The sequence below is a fragment of the Thermobia domestica genome, unplaced genomic scaffold (genome assembly GCF_964235325.1).
Source record: "Thermobia domestica unplaced genomic scaffold, izTheDome1.hap1.1 HAP1_SCAFFOLD_1280, whole genome shotgun sequence".
Taxonomy (NCBI): domain Eukaryota; kingdom Metazoa; phylum Arthropoda; class Insecta; order Zygentoma; family Lepismatidae; genus Thermobia; species Thermobia domestica.
Window position 1 is genome coordinate 1 of NW_027656990.1, and position 5,195 is coordinate 5,195.

General features: G+C 38.3%; 2 non-coding genes across 2 annotated transcripts; both read right to left on the reverse strand.

Moving 5' to 3' along the window:
* Positions 1-1,901: 1,901 nt before the first annotated feature.
* On the reverse strand, positions 1,902-2,020 carry LOC145677721 (5S ribosomal RNA). The gene has a single exon (XR_014129961.1). It is a non-coding gene; the product is annotated as a 5S ribosomal RNA (ribosomal RNA).
* A 177-nt stretch (positions 2,021-2,197) lies between these two features.
* Positions 2,198-2,316, reverse strand: LOC145677725 (5S ribosomal RNA). The gene has a single exon (XR_014129965.1). It is a non-coding gene; the product is annotated as a 5S ribosomal RNA (ribosomal RNA).
* Between the last annotated feature and the right edge of the window lie 2,879 nt (positions 2,317-5,195).

A 5,195-nucleotide genomic window follows, 5' to 3' on the forward strand; every position in this document is an offset into this window, starting at 1 on the left:
AAGCCAACGCAAGAGAGAAACATGAGTGCTTTAAGAATGTTGGAAATTCCTTTGTCTAGCATGAAGTACATGAGAATATGTGGTATGAGGTTTTCTTCCATTGCTGAGAATCTGGGCTCGACTGTCCTGTCCTCTGGGTAATATGAGCCCGATGTACGCAAATATCAAAAAAATGTAGCTAGCGACAATACAAAAGGTAATGATCTTATAATTAATAATGTAGTGGGAACTAAGCACATCGCTGTTTGGAGTATTCTAAAGTTAGTGTGACTTCCTATGGGCTTCAATTACGATCGACGACTACACATATACTAATTAATCGAATAGCAGCGAGAATTTCGAATGAAACTAAGCAACTATCTCAGACACTTTTGATGAGTCTGTATATCGAAAACAATTCATTTCAATCGTAAATCTCCTCTATAAAGGGGTTTGTGGCCCTCATAAGGGCCGATTTGTATGAGATATAGGTCTTACATTTATGCCTTCTTCTCAGTTTTCTTGGGCAGAAGTACAGCTTGAATGTTGGGCAAAACACCACCCTGAGCGATTGTAACTCCAGACAACAACTTGTTTAATTCCTCGTCGTTACGGATAGCTAACTGCAGATGACGTGGAATAATCCTAGTCTTCTTGTTGTCACGAGCAGCGTTGCCTGCCAACTCAAGAACTTCAGCTGCCAGGTATTCCATGACTGCAGCCAAATACACGGGAGCGCCAGCACCAACTCGTTCGGCATAGTTACCCTTTCGCAAAAGACGATGGATTCTGCCTACTGGGAATTGAAGGCCAGCCCTGCTGGAGCGGGACTTGCTCTTTCCCTTGACTTTTCCACCTTTGCCGCGACCAGACATTGTTCAATATTCTTTCGTAATAAGATGAGAGGAAAAATTGCGGCCTCCCATGAATCAAGTCAGTTTTGTTACTACTTCAAGCGTGCACCCGAGTGCATCAAATGAAAAGCAAGGCAGTTGGCGCGAATTGAAACACGTACTGTAATTTAAATGAAGTCGATAAATCGGCGGACACATCTAATTTTGCTGAACGAGTGAGTCATCATGCCACCAAAAACTAGCGGAAAGGCTGCAAAGAAGGCTGGTAAAGCCCAAAAGAATATCTCCAAGGGAGATAAGAAGAAGAAGAGGAGGAGGAAGGAGAGCTATGCCATTTACATCTACAAAGTTTTGAAGCAAGTGCATCCTGACACTGGCATATCTAGCAAAGCTATGAGTATCATGAACAGCTTTGTTAATGACATCTTCGAGCGTATTGCTGCTGAAGCTTCTCGTTTGGCCCATTACAATAAGCGGTCAACTATCACCAGCCGGGAAATCCAAACAGCTGTGCGCCTTCTTTTGCCTGGTGAACTTGCCAAGCACGCTGTAAGTGAGGGTACGAAGGCTGTTACCAAGTACACAAGCTCTAAGTAAAAATCTTCTTCAAGATTTTTCATTTCAAACGGTCCTTGTCAGGACCAACACATTATTCGAAAGAGTTAAATCACGAAATTTGCTTCATTCTGTTATGTAGAAACACGTTGAAATCCAATTTCTATATGCTGTTAGTAAAAAAGTAAAGCACATAGCGGAGATGTGTCGTGCTTGTATACGAAAGGCATTTACTCGCCGGAGATCTACACTTAGTCATAATAATTTACTTTTAAAAAGTGGTAATACATTCCGTGTTAAGTATAGTAGTAGGTGCACACGGATCGGAAATCAGGTTATTTTAATGTGCCGTGCAAATAAACAGGCTGTTAGTGTAAGAAATAGTGGGTATAACGCTTAGAATATCGATTAATCGCTATGAAATAATGTTGATAAATTATCTCTTGAAAGTACTATAAAATTAATGTTTCTAGTATTTTCGTACTTGAAGGATAATGAAATTTGAAAAAGAGATGCCAACAGCACCTGGTGTTCCCAGGCGGTCACCCATCCAAGTACTGACCAGGCCCGATGCTGCTTGACTTCGGTGATCGGACGAGAACCGGTATATTCAGCATGGTATGGCCGTTGGCGAATGCATATGGCTTCGAGTGAGTTATTGTAGCTACGTAGGTTTGTCGGTGAATACTCAAAAAGACCAGCGCGTGGAAAGCGTTGCTAATTGTTTTAAGTAATGCATGATTACGAAATTATCGTGGTGAACGATGTGAGAATATTCGTCTTTGTGAAAAACAAAATTAGAAAAAGTATACCAACAGCACCTGGTGTTCCCAGGCGGTCACCCATCCAAGTACTGACCAGGCCCGATGCTGCTTGACTTCGGTGATCGGACGAGAACCGGTATATTCAGCATGGTATGGCCGTTGGCAACTACCTTTTCTTCAATGTCCTGTTAAGGAAGTATGTTTTAAGTAAGAATTGACATTATTAACTATAAAGGCAAGCATATTAACGTCGTTAACATTACTTGGAATATACTAATATTCGAATAAATATTTGAATGTTCGAATGATGAGTGATTCGGATGTTCATAGTGCCACTGTGTCCTATCGAGTTTACTATCACGAACCACGTATGAAATTGTATATAAATAAATAAAAATAAATCCTTTATTAAGTATTGATTACAGGAAAAAGGCAAACTTACATTCTTTAATGTACACAATGAAATGTATGAAAGATATTTTTAAGATATGTTTCACTTACCCTTTATAACGCAAGGTAGTTTTCAGTGTAGCATTCTCTTCAGCTGCGAGATAACGTAAGGCAGATGATCATTCAGTCGTGAAGCACTAAAATGTAATATACATTTTAACTATTATCGATAAGAATTATTTACTGCAGGGATGCAAATAAAGTGAGGCAAATTAGTAAATAAAAACCGATACTGTAACTGATAATATAATTAGTTGTATCTGTATTAGTTGTATATACAGTAATCGCACGATTATCCGCGGAGTTGGATGTTGGCATAATCGCGCATAATCAGCAGTATGAGCAGAAAAGGGAAATGAAATGAAATATTTAGATTTACGTCGCATACTTATACCGGTTACGCTAAAGGAGACGGTGATGATGAGTACTGAATGAAGAAAGTGGGAGGAAACGGGAGAAACCCGAGAAAACCCATGAGCACGGTCTTTATGCACGACAAAGTTCACACGGCACGAGCTGGGATTGAATCAGGGACCCCAAGCACCGGAGGCCAAAAAACGGACAAAAAGTCTTTCGTGCAACTTTCGTTTTCGGTAAAAAGTTTACACATAATTTAGAAAGAGTAGTTTTCTGGTCTTTTTATTTCACAAGTTGGTTCATGTCTATATTTTTTACATGCATAAAAAATTTTTCAACTCCCTTGCTTATTTCCTGTTAAAGACCTCTACCTCTGATTGTATTTTTTGCACATATTCTTATTGTTTTCAGACAACATTTCTAAAAGCGTAATTTATCGTCAGCAAGAAAAGAAAAGGAAAGCCTCGGATAGTGGAATGTGTACTGTATATATATATATATATATATATATATATATATATATATATATACGTATTAGTATATAGTTTTATTTTATACGTCTCCTATTATTACACAATGTGCAGATATTGTCAAAGCGCAAGTAAATATGTATAACTCCCCGTTCTGCACTTAATAACTTGAAAGAAGTTCGGGGAAGGTAGTGTAACAGAAAGTGCAAACAGAAATGAGGGTTTAAAGGCATTTAATATTATTCCGTAGTAGTATGATTTTTTGTAAAAAAAAAAATATATATATATATATATATATCTAAACATACATATTCAATGATATAGTAAGAGGTTAGCAGCACTGATAGAACTGCAGAAAGTACAAAACCGTTAATAAGAAAGAGAGAGAGATGGTGGCCGCTTTTGTGCTTTTCATTGGCTAATTCCGAATTGCGCGCGAATACGTACGAGATTTCTTTCTTTTTCCTCTTCGCAGCCCAGATGTTGCCAATTAGAAGTTTTTAGTACTACATTTGTATGAAAATGTTGCCTTTAAGAAATGTGGTTTGCATACAGAGAAAAGAGCAAAATGAATATTTACCTTAGTGGGCATGAAAAAAGACGAAACATTTTGCAAGATGGACACACGAACTTCCTTAATGCAGGCGTTCAGTACATTATTGTAAAGAAAAAAACACTAAAAAGAATTACTTCAATATCCCTAGCAACATTCAACAATTCATAGAGAAAAATCTTTATTTTGAGAACAATGGAAAACTATGTAATTGTAGATAACTACTAAATTTAATGATTAAGGAAAACGTTTAGGCCCGGCCCTTCAGAAAGAAAGTGCACAGAATATTCTCTCATGGAAGCAATTGCAAAATCAACATTTTGTTTGCAGTTATAATTAGAGGATCTATATACAGGGTGTTCGAAAAAGAATGTATCCTCTTGAAAGAAAATATTCTCTGGGCCCCTAATCCTTTATATACCGAAAGGAAGTTTGTATAGCATTTTTTCTTACCTTCGTTAGAAGAATTGAAAGTGACTACTATCGTGACACGGGAGATATTTAATCGATAGTCGAATTACTCACATACTCGAATGAACACGTCTCTTGTAAGGAGAGGAAAGGCTTCTGTGATCCGCTATCGCAGCTGTGTCATATCTGCAGAGAATGTTAGGACACAAACGTGATCTTTGAGAGCCTCGTGAAAAGAAGTCGCATAGTATCATGTGTGGAGACATCGGGGCCATCTGAAGAACGCTTCATCATTAGGACCAAGGGCGAGTTACGAAACACTCTGGGATATATTTATTAACATAACTTCTCGTCATTCTGCAAGTGTGGTGGAGCTCCATCCTATTGGAAAAGGAAACCTCGGGAGCCCTCTTCATGTGTAGGTATCGTTCACATCTGAAGCATGTGAAGATAGATTACTGTACTATCGTGTACCTAAAATCATTTTCTACGAATACGAACATGTCTACACTGAAGGCAGTGCAGCTCTTTTTCTCTTTTTTTTGGTCATGTATTGTAACGCGGGGCAATGCACACAATAACATGTAATGTTGTGTATCATCATAAAGGGCCAGGGCGATGATTGGATCTTGATGGACGTGGAGAACTGATAGGTGATGTGAGTGGTATTGTGATCTATGGTTGTATGTTTACTGATGAATGCATAAGGAGAGGTGAAGGGGTTGCCTTTTTTTTTATGTCGATCGGGAGGGAAGCGATTGGGAAACTTTTGACTTTGTTTTTCAACCGAATATATTGATTG